The sequence below is a fragment of the Equus asinus genome, chromosome 30 (genome assembly GCF_041296235.1).
Source record: "Equus asinus isolate D_3611 breed Donkey chromosome 30, EquAss-T2T_v2, whole genome shotgun sequence".
NCBI lineage: Eukaryota > Metazoa > Chordata > Mammalia > Perissodactyla > Equidae > Equus > Equus asinus.
In genome coordinates, this window is record NC_091819.1 from 23,260,559 (window position 1) to 23,270,146 (window position 9,588).

Below are 9,588 nucleotides of genomic sequence, written 5' to 3' on the forward strand. Positions count from 1 at the left end.
AGCTGGGCCGGGCGCCTCTTGCGAGAGGGGGCCTTATCTCTTCGCAGGAGCCGCCTCCTTCCTGGGCCCCAGCCGCTGTGGTTGACAGAAGCTCACAGATGAAGTTTGACCCAACCACACACCCCACCTGAACACCACAAGGGGTATTGGATTTTCCAGGGCAGTCCAGATTTTGAATCTTTCGTCTTGCTGTCTAAACGTGATGCATTGGAGCATATGTTCCATTTTGGGGCCCACACGCCTGATCGGCTAAGATGGGGGTCCCTAGGTGGAGTTCAAGGGGAGGCCTGGCATGTCCTCGTGACCCACCGGCACTCCAGGCGGTCCTCTCTCACCTGCAGCCACACAGGGCCCCTCTGCTGCTGGTCCTCCATCACCTTAGCTCTCCACCCCAGTGCCATTGGCCTGGGCCTTACCTCGCACTGCCCCAGGACTCTGATCTGGCCATCGTGCCAATGGTGGGCTCACTGGGGCTCGGGGACACCAGGGCCCTCACTGTCTAGTTCATTCGGGCCTCTAGCAGGGAGACTTTCAAGTCTTGGCCAGCTGCTGGGGGGCGAGGGGAATGTTTTGGGGCTGATGGGTCTTCTGATGGGGGCGCTCAGGTCATGTTAGAATGGAGGCTGAAAGCAAGTGGAAGTAGAAGGCGGGAGCAGCCCCTCTTCCCTCTGACCCCGCGTGGGTGGCAGAAACAGGAAGCGGAGGGCTGTGACGGGTTCGGAGACACCAGGGCTGGGGCTGATCCTTGATCTGCCTCTCACTAACACTGAAGATTCCTAGGGGTCCATTTCCTCGTCTGCGAAAGGGGCCAGTACCTGAGCGGCCGCCAGCGTGGCTCTTCATGAAGACCCACAGCCCCTGCCGTCTCCCGAGTGTGGACGACCCTGTTCTGCGCGTGACCCCACCACTGAGTGGACCGAGGAGCCTCCAGGGAAGAAGCCCTGTGGGAGGCGGCAGAGGCCCCCAGCTGGCCCCGCAGAAGGACCACGCCTGCTGCACGCAGAGTGGCTGAGGAGAGACACACGGAGGCAACCCCTGGGCTGAGCAACAGCCAGAAAAAGGACGGTATGGAAACGCACAAGTAAGCAGAAGCCATGAGACAGACAGGTGTGTGAAGAGAAAAGGAGCTGGTCAGGGCCAGAGGAGCAGCCTCAGGCCCTGCAGAGACCTGGGTAAACTGAGTCACGCCTTGGGCAGTGACATTTGGGTGGGACGCCCGCGCACAGCTCCTGGTGTAGGGTCCTGGACAACATCCCTGTTCTCCTGGAGGGCCCGTTATCTTGACACCCACAGACTCCCTGTGTCTCCTTACTTCTGGTGTGTCTCTGCAGTAGCCCTCCCTGGCCCGGGCCAACAGCGTTTGTCTCCATGCCTTGCCATCTGAAACATCGGAAACAAAGACCCACCTTGTGGGATTCTGAGGAAAATTGACCAAAACTGGATATATCAAATGGCCTCGGAGCGGCCCACGTGCGCAGCAGGTAGTCAGTAAAGGGGATCCATTACCACCAAGGAGTCCAACACACTCCTGACGGCAGCGCCAGAGAACCCAGCAGACCCCACAGAAGCCGGGCCTCCACAGCCCTCAGCAGAGAGCTGCCTTTCACCAGCCAGGCCGGCTGTGTGGACCAACCTCCCTCTCCTGTTCTGTCCCCCTACAGACCTCCCAGCCAAATGAACAGAAACAAAACACGGACTCATGCTGCCACGGGGCGCACTCGCGCTTGTTCCCAGGATGAGAGGCAGCCCGAGAACCATTGGACGGACTGATGCGGTGGATTTCTCACCAATTTGACGCCGTATGCAGACATCCACAGAGAACATTTGAAAAGAAATCGGGGCTGCCCCAAAAACCCCAGAACACATGGGATAAAGTCGTCTGGATTGTCCCTGACCTTGGCCTCATGGGGGAAGGTAGACGAGAAGGGAAGAAGTGTCAAGGGAGCCCCAGGGGGACCAGCACTGTGGCAGGCAGGTTGACAAGTGATTGCACTGGCAGTCGGATTGTCCTCATGCTGGACTGGTGCCCTGTGTTTCTTTACTTCCAGTGTATTTTCAGAATAGCCCTCCCTTTCCTGTGGGGAGCAGCATTTGTCACTATGCCTTCCAACCTGAAAAAGTCAACAGCTGGGCTCAGTGGTTCAGCTCAGCTTTACAGAGGAGGGAACATGGTCAGAGAGGTTAAATGACCTGCCCAAGGTCACGTGAGTGGTAAGTACCGGACACGGGATTTGAACTCAGATCTGCCCGATTCCCTCCCTTCTGTGTCCCCAGCTCCCCCCATGCCCAGGTACTGCTGCTGAAGAAAGTGACACCTAGAATGTCACAGCGCACGGGGTGGAGGTGAGGTCCAGCTGCAACCTTGTTCTCACATCTCACAGACTCGCTTTGAACCTGAGGGTGGAAAGTGGGAAAATGCCAAACTGGCTTGGGAAGGGGGTGGAGAGGAAGCGGGGGGAGGGGCCGGCGTCCAGTGGAATGTGTTCTCTGCTGCGTCATCAGGAGAGAGGAAAGGGAGCTCTTCTCATTTGTCTTAACAGAAGCAGCACAGGAAGAAAGCAGCTCATTAGGGCACAGTGCACGTGAGCAGTGAGCAGGAACACATCGCAGTTCTTGAGAAGACGTCTTTGCAGAGGAGGAAAGAGGGGTAGTCAATAGCTTTTTTCTTTTTTTTGAAGAAACCTCAAATGGGTGCAGGTGAAGGAGGGCGTGTTCCGGGGACTCCATTTTGCTTGAGATCATCTAAATTGCACACGAGGAGCTGTCAGCTTCTCGGGGCTGAAGGCTTATCTGCTCCCACGTGGACCCCACAGCCCAGGACAGGCCTTGGCACAGGGGAGGTGCACACACACAAAATGTGCTCCGTGGACAAAAGTGCCAATGGTTTAGCCACCAGGCTCCCACAGCTTGCGGGGCCTTCAGGTCATAGACACACCCAGTGACTGCTGGGCCCACAGCCCGTCTCAAAGGTTACCAGGCCGGGAAAGACCTCGGCTCAGAATGATCTTAAACATAGACCTTGGAGGTGGCCAAGGAGGAAGCAGGTGAACACTGTGGTCTTTAAAAGGTTCTAGGGACCCTCTCTGCCCTCCATATACCCGATAGCTCCATTCTTGCCCACCTTTTCGGGGTGGAACTTCCAACCTAGGGGACCTGACTCCGTGGCTAGGTGTCAAAGTGAGAGGCAGGTCCATTCTCACTCACCTTTCAAAATTGAGTTCCACCACCTCCTCCTCCAGGAAGCCTTCCCTGATGCTCTGTCTCCTCACCCTGCTCTTACCATTCTGGATTAAGTCCCTCCCTTCTGTGTCCCCAGCTCCCCCTGTGCAGGGTTCATCTCTCTCCTGGTACTCATCACCCCGATTCCAGCACTGTCAGATCCTCAGGGATAAGAGGGAAGCCTCTCCAACTTCATATCCCCAGTGCTTAGCCAAGGGCCTGGCACGTAGTAGGTGCCCAATAAATTTTGTTAAATGAATACAAGAAGGAAAGAAGAGCAGGAAGGGAGGGAAGGAGAGAGAACAACCCGGGGACGATAAAATTTTCTTTTTCAAATTCATCTCATAATTATCTGCCCACTCCTCGTCCACAGACGACAATTAAACTCAGGATCCTGTTTTCTGTAAATGGCTGAGCTCCTCCACTCCCAGCTGTGTGTTTGGCGCCTGAAGCAGGAGGAAATTGGGGTGGATTTAGGGGGATTTGAGAAACTGTCTGAGGACGATGTGTGTGTCCTAACACACTTCTGAACTGAATATACGTCTCTGAACCACAAAAGGCACACACCGCCGCACTGTCTACCTGGAACATTTTACTCAGCAATTTCACCTTGCAGACCACAGCCAACCGCCAGTGAGCAAGCCCTGCACAGGGGGCGGAGCCTGCGCTCCCAGCCGCTGCCAGCCGGGGGCCAGGAAAGGGCTGCCGATTGGCAGGCTCTTCATAGATATTTGTTGAATGGTTAAGTAAGTGAGAAAAGGACTCGAGGCAGCTTAAATGCCGCAGAATTTCTGCTGTCAATACCCTGCCCTTCACTCCTGGGAGGGACCCTCGGGTTCTCACTCCAGTCCTATTGACTCTTAATTTACAAACAGTTCTATCAGACTTCATGATCCTGTTCCACAGCCTCTGCAGACCAAAAACTGGAACAAAAGAGTTTTTACTCTACCTGTGTAAATACGTTTTCTTTATTACCAGAGAAGAATTAACAAAAGTAGATACAAGGCTTCAAAGAACCAATTGTGGCAACCGTAACCAGCTCTAAATAGTGTCGTGGTTCGCGAGGGCATTCCAATGTAGCGCTAAACATCGCTGAAATTCAGAATGGTAACCGAGGCATGAAAGGGAGTGACATTAGACTCAACATACTCTTCTAAGAAGGCAGGAAAGTGAATAAAACATTTTAAATAGATTTCCATCCATGATGGACAAAATTGAAAAAAAAATGAGGTACTTGGAGCGATCCAGAGCCTTTCCACCAGCCGGCGCTGCGGAATCTTTGATGGTCAAGTCTGTCACTGTTAGTGACCTCTATCCTTTGGTTTCTCCCATCAGAGTGGGTGGTCAGGTTGCCTCAGTAATACCGTCAGGGCCCTGTCTATCAGGGGCACGTAGGCCCCTGGGGACAGCCCTGCGCAGACCCCCGGGGGGCAGCCCACGTTCTGACCCAGCCCTTTAGCAGACTCCTTGCGGGATTCTCAGAGGGGCTTCTCGAGGGACTGTGAAGTGCTGTGCTGATGGAACGAACATCTCGGTTAAAATGAGAATTAGTGGCAACCTGGGAGGCGAAGTAAGATAGAGAAAGCCCCTCAGAGCGGGGTTCACGGGGGGCCCTGGACTCCCGCCTCAGCCTGCGGGCGAGGCATGGTGATGCGCCGGCACCTGCGCGATGACCGCCGCCTCCGGGATGGCGCAGAGTGGGAGCCCTTCTTCCTCCAGACCACAGTGGGCGGGAGCACGTGGCTCTCGCGGAGGGGCTGCTCATGGCCGGACGCGGACTGTGGCTGTGGGAGGGATAGAGCGGCACAGCTGGTGCCCTCAGGACACCTGGGGTTGATGGTGTGTGAAGGCCACCTGGTTGCTTCCCTCCGTGGGCAGACTCTTAGTAGCTTAACCAGAACAGGGAAACAAAGCTCCTCCTGTCTGTTAGCTGAGAAGGAAGGCGCGCCCTCAGGCTGCCTCGATTTTCCCTTAAGCATAAACCAAGGGCTGGGTCTAGGGCCTGCAGACTCGTTTGGCTGTAGAATTGATTTGTCCTGCCAGCAGCTGGCCCCCCGTGAAACCCACCTTAAGGATGCAGCCCCCAACCCAGCTCTCCCTGTCCTGCCTCCTTCTCCAAAGTGGAGGGACCGGACACCTGAATGCCCCAGAGTCCTAGGACCCCGGCATGGAAGGGACCTCAGACATCGTGTGATGTCACATCCTCCTTTGGTAGAGGAGGAAACTGAGGCCCAGGGAGGCGAGATGACCTGCCGCAGGTCACAACACAGTGAGTGTAGGGTTGTCAACTGTGGTTTGTGGGAGGAGCCAACTCATACAGTGCTTTCAAAATAAGAAATTTCATTTTAAAATCTGGATTTCTTCAAAACTACAATGAGGTACCACCTTACACCCATCAGAATGGCTATAATCACCTAGACAAAAAATAACAAATGTTGGAGAGGAGGTAGAGAAAAGGGAACCCTCATATACTGCTGGTGGGAAAGCAAACTGGAGCAGCCACGATAGAAAACTGCATGGAGATTTCTCAAAAAATTAAAAATAGAAATACCATATTACCCAGCCATCCCACTACTGAGTATTTAGCCAAAGAACTTGCAATCAACCATTGAAAGAGATCTAATGCATCCCTATGTTCATTGCAGCATTATTCACAATAGTCAGGACAGAAACAACCCAAGTGCCCATCAACTGATGCCTGGATAAAGAAGATGTGGCATATATACACAATGGAATACTATGCAGCCATAAAAAAGACACGCTCATCCCATTTGCAACAACATGTATGGACCTTGAGGGTATTATGGTAAGCAAAATAAGCCAGACAGAGAAAGACAAACATGGTATGATTCCACTCCCTTGGAAGCTAAACAAACATGTGGACAAAGAGGATAGATTAGTGGTTACCAGAGGGGAATGGGGTGGGGGATGGGCAAAAGGGGCACATAAGTATGGTGATGAATAAAAATTAGACTATTTGTGGTGAGTACGATGCAGTCTATACAGAAACTGATAAATAATCATGTACACCTGAAATTTCACAATGTTATAAACCATTATGACCTCAAAAAAAAAGAAACCCTGGATTTCTGGCTTCTCTTGAAAATCAGAAGGTCCTGGTGATAATGGGTTGGAGCCAGTGATGGCTGCTTTCGGACAGGTGTGCACGCCCTGTCCACTGCTGTTGCCATCCCTTCTTGTGGCCCACGGCCAGCACCCACCCCTCAGTCACTGTGCCCACCTGGCCTCCGCAGGCTTTGGAACCTGTGAGCCGGCATGGTGCCGTCTCCTGCCTCCCGCTCCAGCACACTTCTTCCAGCATTCTCCACTATGCACACCCCTGCCTCCTCCCCAAAGATGTGTAGCTGAAATTTCGCTGCTGAGTCAAAAGTGACCTGCTCTCGGGGCCAGCCCGGTGGCGCAGCGGTTAAGTTCGCATGTTCTGCTTCTCGGCGGCCCGGGGTTCGCTGGTTCGTATCGCGGGTGTGGACATGGCACTGCTTGGCAGCCATGCTGTGGTAGGCGTCCCACGTATAAACTAGAGGAAGATGGGCACGGATGTTAGCTCAGAGCCAGGCTTCCTCAGCAAAAAGAGGAGGACTGGCAGTAGTTAGCTGAGGGCTAATCTTCCTCAAAATAAAACAAAACAAAACAAAAAGTGACCTGCTCTCCAAATAGGAGTGGATAGAGAATCCCGGTCTGACCACGATGAAGAGGCCTGATGGTCGTGGCTGCAGGGGGTTAACGTATAGAAAGACTACACGGGCCAGAGTTCCCGAGGAGAAAGTAGCGAGGAGAAGGCTGTGATGGAGCTACTCCGAGGCTGGAGAGGAAGGAAGAGAGAAGATGAGGAACACTAGAGACATGAAGAATGAAAAAGCATCAGGGAGGTTGGCGAAGCTTAGTGACGAGGCCGAGGGGCGGGGGGTGGCAGGGGGGAGCAGAGCCTCAGGGCCGGCTTCCTGGGCGATGGCCTGGGCCCTTCACCCTGTTTAATATTCTGCTGTTGCAGTCTTGAAATTCTTGATAAATTTTGGACAAAGGGCCTTGCATTTTCATTTTGCACTGGGCCCTGCAAGTCACGCAGCGTGATGTGCAGAGTGGAGAGGCCTGTGGAAGGATTTCCTGAGCAGGAGGCCTGGACGGAGCCGAGACCCAGAGCCCGCTGTGGGTGAGGGCAGGCGGAGTGTCCGGGGCCAGGGTTACAGCAGCAGACACAAGCTAGAGCCGAGGCAGAAAGGGGACACAGGGTCTTCAGGGCCTGGGAGAGAGGGTGTCGCCAGGGCTGGATGTGGCTTTGATGGGGAAAGTCCTTTGAACACTATCAAGTACATAAACATCAGGTATTACATTTATTATTGGTTACTGAGGCAGGTTTGGGGCAATTCATTCAACTATTTATTGAGCGCTTCCATGTGTGGGGCGCTGTTTTAGGCCTCGAAGATACAGCAGTGAAGAGATTCCCCATCCTCGTGCAGCTAACATGCTAGTAAAGAGACAGAAAGCCAGCAAGGAGACAGTGAATACGTAATTTAATAAGAGCCCCCGGAGTGCTATGAAATAAAATAAAGCAAGGTCAGCAGAGGAGGACAGGAGCACGTTCCGGAGGGCTGGCCAGGAAGGGCCTCTGTAGGGAGGCAGCTTCTGAGCAGAGACCACTCTTTTACTATTCCCGCACCAGCTGTTACTCAGTGTGTACCACGGCCAGGCATTGTGCTTGTCGCTTTTTGTACCTGCTCTCATTTCCCCTTTCAATAACTTACCAGGTGGACATCGATTTCCCCGTCTAGCGAGGAAGAGTCAAGCTGCTACGGGGCTTTGGAACCAGGTCTGTCCCTCTGCTGACAGCAGTGCAGCCGTCTGGCTGTCCTCCCTTCTCATCTGCGTCAGGGCTATAGCATCTGCTCCCACCCAGGTCCTCACCGGGGACCTCGGGAAGGAAACTAGATGCTCTTCTCCCCGGAGAGCCAAAGACGGGCCCTTGGCCTCGGTACATAGGGAGGGGTACCAGGGTGAGCATCGACTGACGGTCCCGTGGCCGCCAAGTTGAGCCCTGGTGCCCTTCACCCCTTCCAGCTGGCATCTGCTGCTGCAAGAAGCTGCTGCTGGCCGCCTGCTCCACCTGGGGGACCGAGTCCCAGCCCAGGACATTCCTGCAGCAGTTGTAGGCACCTCGGGAGCCTGGGCTGGGTTCTCTTCCTCATCCTTGACCGGCTAAGTATTATCTAGTTAGGCCAGATCAGGCCTTGACTACTCAACAGAGCCAATGTTAGAGTATTCTGGGAAGATGTATATTTATGGCAAAATCTTGCTTCCTTCTGTTTTCTGCATGACATTTCCCTGAAAGAAAAAAGAAAGTTGGAATAACTACTGTCATTATTCTTTTCTTGTTTTTATTTTCCACCCCAGAACCATCTGTCATTGGAAAACAGTTTACTTTACGCCTCTCAGGTTGATTTCCACATCTAGAGGCAACTGGCCAGGGGACAGCAGTGACCTCTGGACACCCGCTGCGAGACGCTAGGAGGTGTGGGAGGTTGTGAACCGTCAGCCCTGAGGCTGCTCGGGAGGGAGCTGAGCTGAGCGTCTGCAGAGGCTGACAAGCGTGTCTCGCTGCTGTGCTGCATGGGACGTGGGATGGTGGGACGTTATGAGACAGGCATCTCCCCCTGTGTCCCTTCTCAGTCCACTCAGCTGGATGAGAAGGCAGTTGAAATTCTACCATGGTGGGTGCAAACATCATCTGTGACACGGGGGCTGGGGAGCACATGTGGTGGAAGCTAGCACAAAATGCTTTAAATTGAGATTTTTTCATCCTAAAGTCTAGGGGTCCCTCTTGGACCAAGAGAGAAGAGGGCCTGAGTGGATAGTGATTTGTTGTCAGATTCTGACCTTCTCATTGGTCCGTATGAGAAGCACCAAATGGGAGACCCTAAGCTGCTGGATTGGAGGGAACGGAAAATGCTTCGATGTCTTAACTCCTTCTTTGTGCTGTGTCGGACGTCCAGCCGCTGGAAGGTAGCTGTTACACAGTTGGGTTTCCGCTGAGCTAGGGAAGCTGAACTTGATTCTTCACTTGAGCTTAAATGAGCTTTACCACAATTTTTTGAGCTACATTTTCAGGCAACCCAGGTTGAGGAAATTTCAGTCCTGGCAACCAGAAACCACACTGTCCTCGCAGTGTCCCCTGCACCAGAAGGTCTGGGCTCTTACTGGGCAGGGGGCATGCTAATCAGAACCTTGTTTTGTAACTGATGGGGAGCCCACCAAGGGTTTTAGGAGCAGAGTCACATGGTCAGATCCGTGTTGTTAGAAAGATCACTCTGGATGCACATGGGAGGCGGAATCTCAGGGGGCACTGGCTTAGGG

At 53.4% G+C, this 9,588-nt stretch overlaps 1 long non-coding RNA gene across 2 annotated transcripts; it reads left to right on the forward strand.

The window, feature by feature from the left end:
- The first annotated feature begins 739 nt into the window (after window positions 1–739).
- On the forward strand, window positions 740–8,901 carry LOC139042554 (uncharacterized). Of its 2 annotated transcripts, XR_011499399.1 has the most exons (4): window positions 740–2,211; window positions 5,865–6,025; window positions 7,986–8,047; window positions 8,296–8,901. It is a non-coding gene; the product is annotated as an uncharacterized lncRNA (long non-coding RNA). The 2 variants fall into 2 exon arrangements; XR_011499398.1 differs by having other exon boundaries at window positions 7,986–8,901.
- The last annotated feature ends 687 nt before the right edge of the window (window positions 8,902–9,588 follow it).